Source organism: Lutra lutra, chromosome 6, assembly GCF_902655055.1.
Source record: "Lutra lutra chromosome 6, mLutLut1.2, whole genome shotgun sequence".
In the NCBI taxonomy this organism is placed as follows: domain Eukaryota; kingdom Metazoa; phylum Chordata; class Mammalia; order Carnivora; family Mustelidae; genus Lutra; species Lutra lutra.
This window is the reverse complement of record NC_062283.1, coordinates 45,384,120-45,401,515: the sequence shown is the minus strand read 5'-3', so window position 1 is coordinate 45,401,515 and position 17,396 is coordinate 45,384,120. Positions and strand designations below refer to the sequence as shown.

General features: G+C 36.5%; 1 protein-coding gene across 1 annotated transcript in view; it reads right to left on the bottom strand.

Annotated features, from left to right (window-relative positions):
• EYS (eyes shut homolog) overlaps window positions 1-17,396 on the bottom strand; it is a 1,828,849-nt gene that overhangs the window by 636,058 nt on the left and 1,175,395 nt on the right.

Here is a 17,396-nt window from a genome sequence, read left to right as displayed (position 1 = left end):
AGAGGGAACGATAAAAGAAAAACGTCATCTTTGTGAAGTTTCAGAAGACTAGTGGTAAAGAAAAGATCCTAAAAGCTTCCCCCAATGAAGGTATGTTATGAAAAAGGAAAAATAATCAGACCTCTGAAATGAAAAATAAGAGGTATTGAAAATGGAAAATAAAGACCCATATCTAAGATTTCAAATAAGTGCAGAAATATAAAGCACAAAAATTACCTCAGAAATCATGATAAAAGATATAAATGGAAAAAAGAGAGGAAATACGAGATTAATAGAACCAGTACCCTGCTACAGAGTGATGGGTCCATGCAGTGTCCAACACAGTGAAGGACAAAAGAAAAATACTAAGTACAACTTCATGAAATTTCAGAAGGGTAAAAATATAACATCCTAAAAGAGAAATTAAGATATCACATATAAAGAAATAAATATCTGAAGAGTATTAGATTTTCAACAGCGGCACAGAATGCGAGAAATCACTGGAGTAATGCCTTCAAAATTCTGAGAGAAAATCATTTGTATTTTGTGTATAAGATTCTAAGCACAAATGTTAAAATCTGAGGGTAGAATAAAGATATATACAGATGTGGCAAGACTGTCACTTTCCCAGCATCCTTTGATTTCAAAAAGCTAACATACAAGATGCTCCAGCAAAAATGGGATAAAACAAGAAAGAAGAAATGAAAAATCCATAAATCATTTGACCAAACAAAGGAGAATAGCAAAGTGAAGTCTCATCGCTAAATCATATTGTAGTTCTGATGAAGCATTTTAAAAAAAGAAAAAAAAATGACAGATGTATTGAAAACTGCAAATTAAAAAAAGGGAAATTATTTACTGAGGGGAAGATGGGAAGGGTGTAAAAAGAGGAAAGATAACTGACGTGTATTTGTAAAAATTCAGCATGTGCCATTCATTGTAGTATTCTATTATTTGCTTGTTGCTTTTCAAAAATTCATACTTTGGGAGGAGCAGGCTGGATAGGCAAGGCTGATGCACAGGTATATCATCATGCATAACTGGATATCAGTGATAATTTTGGAAATGAATACATAAAAAGAGTAATATGCATTTATTCTTTAGAAGTATGAAGGCAGAAATACAGAAGAAATTTCTAAAGATTTTAAAGTAATGTCTTCTGAAATAAAGTTGCACTTGAAGAGGGGAAGAATATCTTTTTCTTCCTATTTAATTATCTTATGAAGTTTCTGATCACTTTGATATAAACAAATCAAATGCAAAAATGCATTAAATGGAATAGCAGGATGGACATAAAAGTAGGAATAATCTACATACACATGCAAGAAGAACTATATTGGTGAAGAAGAAAGGATTCTGGTTATTGACCGTCAATAACTAACTATTATATCTAAGTGTGGCATCTATGCTATCTGATAGCTTTGGCAGTGGTTGGAGTCACTTAGGACCAATAATGTGTTTGCAATAAAATTATAGTTAAATTTGGGCGCCTGAGTGGTTCAGTTGGTTGAATGACTGCCTTGGGCTCAGGTCATGATCCTGGACTTCCAGGATTGAGTCCCGCATCGGGCTCCCAGCTCCTTGGGGAGTCTGCTTCTCCCTCTGACCTTCTCCTCTCTCATGCTCTCTCTCACTCATTCTCTCTCAAATAAATAAATAAAATCTTAAAAAAAAGAAATTAAAAAAAATTATAGTTAAATTTATTTCAAACAAAAACATAGACCATGTATCTCCTAATACAGAAAGCACATTGCACACATGCACAGTCAGTCACACTGCTTCCCTGTACTTCCAATTCTGCTTTTCATGATGCACTGAAAAATAAAAAGCTTCGTATTCAAAATACATCTTTGTAACTTCTCAGAGTTAGGGCATCACTGGCCATTTTTATTAGGACTAAACATCATCACAGTTTACTTTCTCTCTTGCCTAATACAGGATTATTCTTGGCAAGGACATCAGGCATGTTCTGCATGTGTCACACTGTTTTATGTATGGGTCTAAGGCTAATTTTGAGAATACAAAGTCTGTGCACATGCATTAAAAGAAAATGCTCCAGTTTACTGGGAGGAGTTCATATGCTCCATTATTTGAAACTGCAAAGTATAAGATTTTTTTTTACTGGCCCATCTTGAAAGCATGTTTATCCATTAATAAAAATCGCTAGTGATATTGCAAGTTTCTTCAAATCACAAGGCAGAAAGCTAGATATTTTTAATTGTACTTTAGTGTCTCATAAGGAAATACCCTCAAGTAAGCCTCAGGCAAACAATGAGCTGTTGACAGTTCCTGTGGAAAAACTTCATTTGATTATAGTAGTATTTTCTTTTTCCTAAATATTAAAATGAAGAAAGCTAAAGTTTCTAGGATTCATAGAAATGATCAAAGAGAGTTTTTCTTTCCTTTTCAATGTGTTAGTAAAAAACTGAGCTTAAAGCATAAAAGGCTACTTTCAGCAAAGCTGCTCACATGCTAATCCAAAAGAAGTTGATCTCCCCTTGGAAAGGATCCTAGAAAACTGAATTAGAGGCAGATTTTTTGGCCACCTTTGCACATGAGTTTCTTCAGCATAGTGGCAGAAATCAATGGTTTCTTTAAATAAAACACTCCAGGAACAGAAGAAATCAGAGCTTGGCTCAGTTCCTAGAATTTGTGTTTTTGCTTGTATGATCATTCCTTAGCAAGTACTTTCAAAGTCAAGCCTTTTTTTCTACATTTAAAATCAAAAGGAATAAGAACCTAAACTCAGATATAAAATTCTGATTCTTAAAGTATTCTCATCCTGGTGCTATCAAATCTTGATTCTCTGACTCTCATCTATGACAACCAAACCTGTTCCAAATTAACAAGTGCAGCAGTAAAGCACTCGACTTCTAGGCTTAATCAAATTATTTCATATTTGGTGCATATGGATACATTTCAGCATGGGTTCTCTCTAAGCTATTAGGCCTGTTTCTCCTTATATTAATTAATTCATTTATTCACATCCATCACTTCATTCATTCATTCATTCAGCAAAATTTTATACAGCACTTAACACTCATCAATTACTATAGCTAACTGCTAAGGAATTTGAGATCTACTTTTCTTTTGTTTATGGTGACCTTTTTTGAGACATTAATAATATATCTTATAATGTCTTCTAAATTCTATCAAGGTGCATAAGCGTATTTTGCAAGTCTTCCTAGCCCAAAATGGCTGCTACTAAGTAAAAGACAATGGTAGGTGAGAAAAAATATTAATGTTGATGATAAGATCATCATCATCATAGCTAACCTTTATTATATATGGTATTTATTTATTATAATGAACATTTACTGAATACTAAACTGTTTTACCCATTTTAGCTTTTTAAATATTCAATACACCAAATAAAAGCTTAGAAGTTCTAGGAGTTGCTCCACACTACAGAGTGATGATGATAGTAGTAGAACTCTGGCTGTCCAAATCAAGAACTCATGCTTTTCAAGACATTATATGTGGCCACAATAACAACAATGCTGACTACACAGCCTTGCTACTTCATGTTTCTGGACACTGTGGTATCACAATTAGAATGTAGCTCATTACTGTGAACATTTATATACATGTATTTAAAATTTTAAAATAGTAAATGTAAAAATAATTGCAAACATTAGCACTTTCTGCATGCAGAGCAGATGTAATACATTATATGACATGCACAACAATCCTCTGCAGTGGATACCACTATCCTTAAACTTGACCAATAAGGGAGATAAGGTTCTCTGTTGCTCAGAAACAAACATGGAGTCTCACAATCAGTGGTAGTATTAGGATTTGCTTCTAAGTTACTTGTTTCCGTAAACCTCCTCTAATTGGCAAGCTATATTTCTTTAACACCAAGAAAAGTGAAAATATCCATGTCGAATTAAAATAGGCTCAGATAACTTTTGTTGCCATTGAATTAAATTGTATTGACTAATGACAATTTTCACACAATTAAAATATAGTGGAGTTCATTAAAGTGGCTTTTTTAAGAATTTAGTTTTATCTTAACTATTATTTAAGGAAGATGAAAAATAATTCTAGTTTTCAATGCTAGAAAAAAATACATACTGACTTATAATTATCTGGCTAATAACAGTATTCCAATTTAATTATTTATTATGGAGTGGTGTTTTTCAAAATATTTTCCTATGATTATTTGGGTTCTGGAAGAGTGACTTAACCATTCCAGTGGAGACAGAGTAACCACAAGGCAGGCAAAATAGCCCCCCTTCCCACTGCTCCCAATCCAAGCCTCAAACAGAGAAGATCCACCTTAAATTATTTCATACCTTAGTTGTCCATATAAGATACTATTTATAAAAAAGATCTCTATTGAGAGCAGGCTGAGATGACATCAGGTAGCAGGAGATCAGCTAGGTAGCTTATCAAACCATTCCAAACACCTACAAATCCAACAGGAGATCGAAGAGAAGAAGAGCAACAATTCTACAAATAGAAAATAGACCACTTTCTGAAAGGTAGGACCAGCGGAGAAGTGAATCCAAAGAAATGGGAAGATAGACCGTGGAGGGAGGGGCTGGCTCCCGGCAAGCAGCGGAGCAGCAGAGCACAAAATCAGGACTTTTAAAAGTCTGCTCCATTGGGGGACATCACTCCAGAGGCTAAACCGGGGTGAAGCCCATGTGGGGACAGCGTGGCCTCAGGTCCTGCGGGGTCACAGAATGATTGGAGGGGTGTCTGAGTGTCGCAGAGCTCACAAGTTATTAGAGCAGGGAAGCCGGCTGCAGAGACAGAGCCGAGAAGTGAGCTCTCAACTTGGGGTTATCAAGAACTGTAATCTGTGGCACGGGCCACTGCTCTGTGTGTGGGGTCCCCACAAGATCTGAGGAGACCCCCTAGAAGAGTTCAGGGATCTGCAGGTTTCAGAGACTACAGGCAGAGCCGTGTGCCAGAGATAGAGATGCTTGGTCACAGGCTGGATGAACTCGGAGTGCAGCCAGAGGCCAGGGAGATGGGAGTGATTGAGCACTTTTCTCTGAGGGCACACTAAGGAGTGGGGCCCCGAGCTCTCCGCTCCTCAAGGCCAGAGATTGGGAGGCTGTCATTTTCATTCCCGTCCTCTGGAACTCTATGGAAAGTGTTCAGGGAGCAAAAGCTCTCAAAAGCGAACCCAAGCAGATTAATTAGCCTGGCCCCTGTAAGGGAGGTGAAATTCTGCCTCTCGCAAAGACACTTGAGGATCACTACAACAGGCCCCTCCCCCAGAAGATCAACAAGAAATCCAACCAAGACCAAGTTCACTTACAAAGGAGAACAGTGGAATTCCAGAGGAGGAAAAAGCAAAGCATGGAATTCATGGCTTTCTCCCCATGATTCTTTAGTCTTGCAAAGTTAATTTTTTATTTTATTTTTTTTTCTCCTGCTAATTTTTTTAACTTTAACCCTTTTCTCTTTTAATGTTTTTTTACCAGTTTATCTTAACAATACCTTTCATTAAAAAAAAATCTTTTTTGAAACTTAATTATTATAGTCATATTTTATCCTTCATTGTATCTAACTTTATTTTTTGTAAACATAGGGTTTTTCCTTCTTAAAAATTTTGGGTATAACTTCTTCTAATAGATCAAAATACACCCTAAATCTAGCACCGGGCTTGTTCTAGTCTCCAGCCCAGGCAAATTCTCTCCACTTTCTTTTCCTTTATTCTCCCAACCAACTTATCAACTCCTTTTTTAGAATTAAAAAAAATTTTTTTTTTAATCTTTATAGACATATTCCATCCCTTTACTGTGTTTACACTTATATATGTTTTACATTCTTTTAAAATTTGGGGAGGTAGTTTCTTCTAAGAGACCAAAATACTCCCAAAATTAAGTGGGTGACCCTGTTCTAGTCACCAGTCTAATATATATATAAAGAAAATAATAAAGAAAAAATATAAAAAAGAATTATATATATATATATAATATATATATATAATTCTTTTTTATATTTTTTCTTTATTATTTTCTTTTTTTAATTTTCTTTTTTTCTGAACTTCTTTTTACCTCCATTTCTCCCGCCCCGCCATGATCTGGGGTCCTTTCTGATTTGGTTAAAGCACATTTTCCTGGGGTCTTTGCCACCCTTTCAGTATTTTATTTGCTCCTTCATATATTCTTATCTGGACAAAATGAAAAGGTGGAAAAACTCACCACAAAAAAAAGAACAAGAGGCATTACCAATAGCTAGGGACCTAATCAATACGGACATTGGTAATATGTCAGATATAGAGTTCAGAATGACAATTCTCAAGGTTCTAGACGGGCTTGAAAAAGTCATGGAAGATATTAGAGAAACCCTCTCTGAAGAGATAAAAGCCCTTTCTGGAGAAATAAAAGAACTAAAATCTAACCAAGTTGAAATCAAAAAAGCTATTAATGAGGTGCAATCAAAAATGGAGGCTCTTGGGGCGCCTGGGTGGCTCAGTGGGTTAAGCCGCTGCCTTCGGCTCAGGTCATTATCCCAGGTCCTGGGTTCGAGCCCCACATCGGGCTTTCTGCTCAGCAAGGAGCCTGCTTCCTCCTCTCTCTCTGCCTGCCTCTCTGCTTACGTGTGATTTCTCTCTGTCAAATAAATAAATAAAATCTTAAAAAAAAAATGGAGGCTCTTACTTCTAGGATAAATGAGGCAGAAGAAAGAATTAGTGATATAGAAGATCAAATGACAGAGAATAAAGAAGCTGAACAAAAGAGAGACAAACAACTACTGGACCACGAGGGGAGAATTCAAGAGATAAGTGACGCCATAAGACGAAACAACATTAGAATAATTGGGATTCCAGAAGAAGAAGAAAGAGAGAGGGGAGTAGAAGGTATATTAGAGAGAATTATTGTAGAGAATTTCCCTAATATGGCAAAGGGAACAAGCATCAAAATCCAGGAGGTACAGAGAACCCCCCTCAACATCAATAAGAATAGGTCCACACCTCATCATCAAATAGTAAAATTTACCAGTCTTAGCGACAAAGAGAAAATCCTGAAAGCAGCCTGGGACAAGAAGTCTGTAACATACAATGGTAAAAATATTAGATTGGCAACAGACTTATCCACAGAGACCTGGCAGGCCAGAAAGAACTGGTATATTCAGAGCACTAAACAAGAAAAACATGCAGCTAAGAATACTATATCCAGCTAGGCTATCATTGAAAATAGAAGAACAGATAAAAAGCTTCCAGGACAAACAAAAACTAAAAGAATTTGTGAACACCAAATCAGCCCTACAGGAAATATCGAAAGGGGTCCTCCAAGGAAAGAGAGACCCTAAAAGTAGTAGATAAGAAAGGAACAAAGACAATATACATTAACAGTCACCTTACAGTCAATAGAATGGCACTAAATTCATATCTCTCAATAATTACCCTGAATGTAAATGGGTGAAATGCCCCAATCAAAAGACATAGGGTATCAGAATGGATAAAAAACAAAACCCATCAATATGCTGCCTACAAGAAACTCATTTTAGACCCAAATACACCTCTAGATTTAAACTGAGGGGGTGGAAAACAATTTACCATGCTAATGACATCAAAAGAAAGCTCGGGTGGCAATCCTTATATCAGATCAATTAGATTTTAAGCCAAAGACTATAATAAGAGATGAGGAAGGACACTATATCATCCTTAAAGGGTCTGTCCAACAAGAATATCTAACAATTTTAAATATCTATGCCCCTAACGTGGGAGCAGCCAACTATATAAACCAATTAATAACAAAATCAAAGAAACACATCAACAATAATACAATAATAGTAGGGAACATCAACACTCCCCTCACTGAAATGGACAGATCATCCAAGCAAAAGATCAACAAGGAAATTAAGGCCTTAAATGACATACTGGACCAGATGGACATCACAGATATATTCAGAACATTTCATCCCAAAGCAACAGAATACACATTCTTCTCTAGTGCACATGGAACATTCTCCAGATTAGATCACATCCTGGGTCATAAATCAGGTCTCAACTGGTATCAAAAGATTGGGATCATTCCCTGCATATTTTCAGACCACAATGCTCTGAAGGTAGAACTCAATCACAAGAGGAAATTTAGAAAGAACCCAAATGCATGGAAACTAAACAGCATCCTTCTAAAGAATGAATGGGTCAACCAGGAAATTAAAGAAGATTTGAAAAAAATCATGGAAATAAATGATAATAAAAACACAACTGTTCAAAATCTGTAAGACACAGAGGAAAGTATATAGGGATACAAGCCTTTCTCAAGAAACAAGAAAGGTTGCAAATAAACATCCTAACCCTATACCTAAAGGAGCTGGAGAAAGAACAAAGAAAGCCTAAACCCAGCAGGAGAAGAGAAATCATAAAGATCAGAGCAGAAATCAATGAAATAGAAACCAAAAGAACAGCAGAACAGATCAATGAAAGTAGGAGCTGGTTCTTTGAAAGAATTAATAAGATTGATAAGCCCCTGGCCAGACTTATCAAAAAGAAAAGAAAAAGGACCCAAGTAAATAAAATCATGAATGAAAGAGGAGAGATCACAACCAATATCAAAGAAATACAAACAATTATAAGAACATATTACGAACAACTCTATGGCAACAAATTTGACAATCTGGAAGAAATGGATGCATTCCTAGAGACATATAAACTACCACAACTGAAGCAGGAAGAAATAGAAAACCTGAACAGACCCATAACCAGTAAGGAGATTAAAAGAGTCATCAAAAATTTCCAAACAAACAAAAGGCCAGGGCCAGACAGCTTCCCAGGGGAATTCTACCACACATTTAAAGAAGAATTAATTCCCTTTCTCCTCAAACTGTTCCAAAAAATAGAAATGGAAGGAAAACTTCCAAACTCATTTTATGAGGTGAGCATCACTTTGATCCCAAAACCAGACAAGGATCCCATCAAAAAGAGGATTACAGACCAATATCCTTGATGAACACAGATGCGAAAATTCTCACCAAAATACTAGCCAATAGGATCCAATAGTGCATTAAAAGGATTATTCACCATGACCAAGTGGGATTTATTCCAGGGCTGCAAGGTTGGTTCAACATCCGCAAATCAATCGATGTGATACAACACATTAATAAAAGAAAGAACAAGAACCATATGATACTCTCAATAGATGCTAAAAAAGCATCTGACAAAGTACAGCATCCCTTCCTGATCAAAACTCTTCAAAGTGTAGGGACAGAGGGCACATACCTCAATATTATCAAAGCCATCTATGACAAACCCACCGCAAATATCATTCTCAATGGAGAAAAACTGAAAGCTTTTCCGCTAAGGTCAGGAACACGGCAGGGATGTCCATTATCACCACTGCTATTCAACACAGTACCAGAAGTCCTAGCCTCAGCAATCAGACAACAAAAGGAAATTAAAGGCATCCAAATCGGCAAAGAAGAAGTCAAACTATCACTCTTTGCAGATGATATGATACCATATGTGGAAAACCCAAGAGACTCTACTCCAAATCTGCTAGAACTTGTACAGGAATTCAGTAAAGTGTCAGGATACAAAATCAATGCACAGAAATCAGTTGCATTTCTTTACACCAACAGCAACACAGAAGAAAGAGAAATTAAGGAGTCGATCCCATTTACAACTGCACCCAAAACCATAAGATAGCTAGGAATAAACCTAACCAAAGAGGCAAAGAATCTATACTCAGAAAACTATAAAGTACTCATGAAAGAAACTGAGGAAGACACAAAGAAATGGAAAAATGTTCCATGTTCATGGATTGGAAGAACAAATATTGTGAAAATGTCTATGCTGCCTAAAGCAATCTATAGATTTAATGCAATCCCTATCAAAATCCCATCCATTTTTTTCAAATAAATGGAACAAATAATCCTAAAATTTATATTGAACCAGAAAAAAACCTCAAATAGCCAAGGGAATATTGAAAAAAAAAAAAAAAAAAAAAAAAGAAGCCAAAGTTGGTGGCATCACAATTCCAGACTTCAAGCACTATTACAAAGCTGTCATCATCAAAACAGCATGGTACTGGCACAAAAACAGATACATAGATCAATGGAACAGAATAGAGAGCCCAGAAATAGACCCTCAACTCTATGGCCAACTAATCTTCAACAAAGCAGGAAAGAATGTCCAAAGGAAAAAAGACAGCCTTTTCAACAAATGGTGTTGGGAAAATTGGACAGCCACATGCAGAAAAATGAAATTGGACCATTTCCTTACACCACACATGAAAACAGACTCAAAATGGATGAAGGACCTCAATGTGAGAAAGGAAAGGAATCCATTGAAATCCTTGAGGAGAACACAGGCAGCAACCTCTTCCACCTCAGCTGTAGCAACTCCTTCTTAGGAACATCGCCAAAGGCAAGGGAAGCAAGGACAAAAACGAACTATTATGACTTCATCAAGATCCAAAGCTTTTGCACAGCAAAGGAAACAAAAGACAACTGACAGAATGGGAGAGGATATTTACAAATGACATATCAGATAAAGGGCTAGTATCCAAAATCTATAAAGAGCTTAGCAAACTCAACACCCAAAGAACAAATAATCCAATCAAGAAATGGGCAGAACACATGAACAGACATTTCTGCCAAGAAGACATCCAGATGGCCAATAGACACATGAAAAAGTGCTCCATATCACTCGGCATCAGGGAATTACAAATCAAAACCACAATGAGATACCACCTCACACCAGTCAGAATGGCTAAAATTAACAAGTCAGGAAATGACAGATGCTGGCGAGGATGTGGAGAAAGGGGAACCCTCCTACACTGTTGGTGGGAATGCAAGCTGGTGCAATCACTCTGGAAAACAGCATGGAGGTTCCTCAAAAAGTTGAAAATAGAGCTACCCTATGACCCAGCAATTGCATTACCAGGTATTTACCCAAAAGATACAAACAGTGATCTGAAGGGGCACATGCACTTGAATGTTTATAGCAGCAATATCCACAACAGCCAAACTATGGAAAGAATCTAGATGTCCATCAACAGATGAATGGATAAAGAAGATGTGGTATATATATACAATACTATGCAGCCCTCAAAAGAAATGAAATCTTGCCATTCACGACACTCGGATGGAACTAGAGGGTATTATGCTTAGTGAAATAAGTCAATCGGAGAAAGACAACTATTATATGATCTCCCTGATATGAGGAAGTGGAGATGCAACGTGGGTGGTTTGGGGGTTAGGAAAAGAATAAATGAAATAAGATGGGATTGGGAGGGAGACAAACCATAAGAGACTCTTAATGTCACAAAACAAACTGAGGGTGGCCGGGGGGTAGGAGGGTAGGGAGAGGGTGGTAGGGTTATGGACATTGGGGAGGGTATATGCTATGGTGAGTGCTGTGAAGTGTGTAAACGTGGCGATTCACAGACCTGTACCCCTGGGGCTAATAATAAATTATATGTTTATAAAAAAATAAAAAATTATTAAAAGAAAAAAAATATCTCTATTGAGTTATATGTAGTCCAGTTCTTCGTAACTGAGTACACAATAAGTACATACTAAGGTGTGTGCTTTAAGATGCCTGAGGGTAGGGGTGCCTAGGTGGCTCAGTGGGTTAAAGCCTCTGCCTTCATCTCAGGTCATGATCCCAGGGTCCTGGGATCGAGCCCCGCATCGGGCTCTCTGCTCAGCAGGGAGCCTGCTTTCTTCCTTCTCTCTCTGCCTGCCTCTCTGCCTACCTGTGATCTCTGTCAAATAGATAAATAAAATCTTAAAAAAAATAATAATAAGCCTGAGGGTAACTGTTTGGAAATCATGTCTTATTTTCTAACCATCACCCTATGCTATGTCTCTTATAGGACAGAAAGCACTGAGATTCTTCATGCTTCTGAATCTAAAAATGTCCTGGCTTCTGGTTTCTGTTTGATCTAATGAGCATAACCAGGCAAACAGGTTTATCTCACATGAAACCTGTGTGATCTAATGACATCAGTGTACCTGATCACCAGCAATGTCTGTGGCACTGTGAAGTCACAGAGATGAAGGAAGAAACCCTCATCAATTGGAACTGATTTTCTGTTATCAGAATGAAGAACAGAAATGGAAATGAAGTTGTAGAAAATAAAATTTCAGGTCTCACACGCTTGTGTTGTTGGCTGAGATTTGCATATGCCACATTTGGAAAAGATGCCTGGTGGTGGTGGTTATTGTGGGAAAAGAAGAAAGTTTCACCAAATTCACGTTCCACCATCATATTCTCCAACTTGTGGTCCCAAGTTAGATATATTTTGTGACTTTATTATGCAGCCCCTAAGGAAAGGTGAGGCATACAGTGTTAAGAATGATCCATGGACTGTGATTCAAACCCATGCCCACCAATTTCCCTGTTCCAGAAATAACTGGAGAAGTAATGTGAGGGTCCCAGGGTGTTACCTGAACAGGAACAATGCAAGACTAATCAGAGCAGCCCAGTCTGTGACTATTGTTTGAACCTTCTCTGCTGCTTCCATCCCAGTTCTTAAAAATCACATTCTGGCTAGTCCTTCTTAAGTCCTTCCTTCTAGGCTAATATATCATAAGTTGGCTATGGCTGGGGGGAAAGGCAATTGGGGAAGTTATTTCTCATCAGTTTAATTATTTTAAAGACTCAGGCAGAAACATGCTGGTGTCATTTTTGCCTTATTTAATTTATTTTTTTTTAAACTAGGATCATTCTTCTAGTCAGGTCATGCAGACAAGTAAAAATTTATCTTTGATACATGAAACATTTAGTAAGAATCCACTTTCTAAATCCTAAACATCATCAATGTGCTATTTACCCTGCAAAAGTTTTCAAAATACACAGCTATCAGTTGACTCTCTTCTTCTCTAAAACTAGGATTAAAAAAATAAAAATAAAAATAAATTACTCATTCTTTGTAATGATAGTTTGGAAACTGATTAGAGTTTAGTGAGGGAGTGTGTGTGGAGGTGTGGCGGCAGGGAGTTGTATGTAGATAAATGGTTCTCAGTGGGGATGTGTGATTTTGCTTCTCTTGCCCCCTGGAAACATTCAACAATTTCTAGAGACATTTTGGTCCTCACAATTGAGGGGATGGATAGAAGCCAAAAATGCTTTCCAACATCCTACAATGCACAGGACAGCATTTCACAACAAATAATTATCCAGCCCAAAGTGTCAATAGTGCTGAGATATAGAAATGTAGGTATAGATACAGATTTTTCTGAACAAGAGAGTAAATGGGGTGCCCCTTGAAAAGGAAGACTTCATGTTACCTAAAATAATTTCTTTGCTTTGGGAGCATTCACTCAAATAGTTTCATTCAGTTAGACAAATAGGCAGGGGACATACATGCTATACTGACAGAGGTTTGGATAAACCAAGAGCCTCTACCTCTCAGTGCACAGATAACATCTATTATTTGTCTGGTAGCAAGAAATAGGGGTGGTGGTGGATGGATCATATTGCTGTTCTTCATTGGATGAAGAAGAAAATACTGATCTCCTTTATCTCTTATGGCCTCATAGTACCTGGTCTTCTAGAAGGGTTGGGAAGCCTTAAGGAGGAAATACTACACTTTCTGCTTTGAAGGCTCAACTGATTGAGGGAAAAATATTTTCTTAGCATTGTTTTTGACTCCCACATTGCTTTTTATCTAAAAAAAAAAAATGTCTCTGGAACTACTCCTCACATGATTATTATCATCACATTAGGGTAATGGAAACTTATTAATAATTTTTTTCTTAATTGTTCTTACAACAAAGGAGCAAGAGGTTAATTATTATGAACATAATATCTACATTCACCTTATGTTAGTATTTGGTTTAATATTCCTGTCACCTCACAAGTAAATCTGAGAGTACCCATTACTTTTATTTGTAGAGCAGATTTTTCCTCCAGAATAGTGATGTGCATAATAAATAGTTCATTTTATAATTGGATAGAATAGATAACATTTTATAATTGCCTTCTAAAATATAAGATTTTGTCACTAAAACTATAGGCATATAAAGTGTTTCTTTTAATTCTTTTTTTTTTTTGATAATCTGATTCTGATAACATCAAATGCCTGTTTTGGAAATAACTTTACTCATTTCTTCATCAATCAATCAATCATTCAATAAACATTTATTGACTGTTCTGCATAGCAATTTGTTAGGTTCTGAGAATATGTAAATTAATAAGCAAAGTTCCCATTCTCAAGTGCTCAGCTTTTAATTTTAGAATATTTTCCCTCCATGAATTAATCATTATTGATATGAAGGCCAACTAGAGAGGAAGCTGATCCAATTGTATAACCACTTTCATTTCAAGTAGGTTGTCACATGCAATACATATCAATTTGAAGCCATCAAATGAAGATCATTAAGTGATTTCATTCTCTAGTTGTAAAATCAATGTCCATTCCAAATTCAAACAGCTAAACATTTTAACTATAAGTTTATGGTTTATGGTGTATATGTGTGTATACAATATTTCTAATTAGTCTTAAGAACTGGCAGAAATGTGGGAGGTAGTATTTCCTAACATAACAGAATTGGCATGCCTTTTGGGGTGACATGATAATCCCAAGAGAGGGACTGATTGTCTTAATAGATATGCTAAGAAATCAAGCTCTCTAAAGCCACCAGTGAGATCAATAATGACAAGCTTTGTGTAGTTCTGAATGGGTTCTGTTACTTGAGTTACTTTCAAATATACTTACATAGACATAATTACTTTTGATTATTTTAAGTGCTATAATTCTATGGAAGAAATGTTTATTTTAGTACTTGGACTTCTATATTCTTTTTAAATGCCAACCTAAAATTTTTTAGCCATTTGAATAAAATTAAGTTCCTATTTTAGTGAGAGAGTTCTTCAACAATTAACACACACTTCAATATAAAATACTGCAATAAAGTTTGACTCAAAGTTAAGACAAGTTAATGATTTCATGTATTTAAATAACCATGGGGTGCCTGGATGGCACAGTTGGTTAGGTGTTCTCTGAATTCGGCTCAAGTCGGGATCTCAGGGTCCTGGGATCATCCCCATATCAAACCCCCTGTTCCATGGGAGTCTGCTTCTCCCTCTGGTACTCCCCCTGCTAGTGCTCCTGCTCTCTCTCTTTCAAATAAATAAATAAAATCTTAAGAAATAAAACAAAAACAAAAACTGCAGTGGGTACCTGGGTGACTCAGCTGGTTAAGCATTTGACTTCTGGTTTCATCTCAGGTCATGATCTCAGGGTCCTGAGATGGAGCCCTGTGTAAGGCTCCCTGCTCAGTGGGGAGTCTGCTTGAGATTCTCTCTCTCCCTGTCTCCCTCTGCCCCTCCCCACTCTCTAAAATAAAAATAAATAAATTTTAAAAATTAAAATAAAAAAATAACCATAGTAATAATAACTCAGCTAAATCACATCTGTTTCTATATTTTTGCAATTCCAACCTAAATCAAATATGCACACAGATACAAACACATCCAACAAACTTCAAAGGTATTTGTTATAAAGCTTAAAAAAAGAAAAGTTTTAGGATATTTGGAGAAAAATAATATTTAAAATATTGATGATATAAGTATTGACATTTTACTATTTAATGTATATATTATTTATGTGCCATATACACCTATAATGTATCAGACAGTTATCCAGACTAGGGTAAACATACAAACAAAGTCACATTAACTCTAGAGAAAAAATTGAGAAGTGGATCAAGGTAGCTATAAAGCCTGGAGATCCTACCCAGCTAGGAATTCTGATTTCTGTGGCAGCTCCAAAAGACTTCTACTTTATCTCACTATAAACCCAGCTTCTTCCTAAGACAACAGATATGGCTCAATCTACAAATTCTTTCCTTTCCTTAGTAATTTTCTCTGCTTTTCAATGAATGGCAACCTTTGAGATCTGAAATCAAGTTTCATTCCTGCCTTTCTTTCCTTATTTAATGGTTATGTATTAATTGACTACATATGGTCCAGTTACTATCCTAGGTATCAGGGAGATATTCAATAGAGAATAAGACAGACAAGTCCCTAAACTTACAAAGCTTACACTCTAATTAGGGATACAGAAAATCAATGTGTAAAACAACTATACAATAAAAATGGGTGCTATAGAAGATAATATCTGATTAGAAGAGCTTTAGATAGTTTAGAAGGGTTTACTTAAAGAGATTACTATTAATCTGTAACTTGAGTAATGAGAAGGACACATGGAAAAGACAACATGAGGACAGGAGAGAAAGAAAACACCAAGGAGGAAGATACAGTATTCCAGTTGGAAGGAACAGTAAGATTAAAGGCCATAAGGTAGAAAAGCTTTTTAGAGAGCTCCAGGAGTGATAACGCATCAAACAGAATGTAGCATCAAGGAAAGGAAGACAAGTGTTAGGTAAGGTAGAGGAAAATAGGCAAGAGCCCAAATTGTGCAAGGTCACTGTTTACTGGCAATGGCAAGGAATCTGTATTTTATTTACTCTCAGAGTAAAGGTGAGCCACTGAAGAACCTTTAAATATAAAGATGACTTGATGCAATACCCTTTAAATCACCCTGATCAAAGTATAAGTAATATTTAGAACCAAGCAAAGGAGAACTGCAATAGTCCAGATAAAAAATGATGGAGATTTGGACCAGGGTAGTTTCACAGGATACAGAGAGAAATGGTGGATGGAAGATGAAATTTTGGGGAGGATTTTCTGACAGGGTTTGGCGGTAAAGAATAAAGGAATGGGAGGGGTCAACAATGACTCTCTGTACATAGGTAGATGACAGTTAATAGCTGAGATAGGAGAGACAATGGGGAGAGGTGTGTGGGAAAGGGGCATTGATAGGTGGGTTGGTAGTGGTAGGGGACTAGAAATTTTATTTTAGACATGTTAAGTTTAATATATGGATGAGGCTTAAAAGAGAAGATAATAGGTGGGTTTGGATATGTGAGTATGGAATTCTTAGACTCTGAAAAACAATCTGAGGGTTTTGAAGGGGCGGGGGTGGGAGGTTGGGGGAGCCAGGTGGTGGGTATTATGGAGGGCACATATTGCATGGAGCACTGGGTGTGGTGCATAAACAATGAATCCTGTTATGCTGAAAATAAATAAATAAATAAATAAAACTATTTAAAAAAAAGAAATGCTCAAAAATAAAATCAAAGAAGTTCTTCAAAAAAAAAAAAAAGAAAGGTCTAAGCTGGGACAGGTCTAAGATGAGTAAGAAAAACTGGCTATTGATATAGGAGGAATATGAAAAATTTACTCTTTTCAAAGCAGAAAGGGAAAAAGATTTCAAGAAGACAGAGCACTTTCACTGAAATGCTTAGTGTAATGAAGACAGGAAAGTCTACTGGCTTTTTCAACATGATGGTCATACGGGGTGACCATTGTCTTGCTTTGCATGGATTGTACCTCTCTATACATGTTGTCCTGGAGTAATGAAATAAGACTACTACTTGCATGATAAAACTCCCTAATTAAGGTGAGATTAATAAAAGCTGTGCTGGTTATGGAA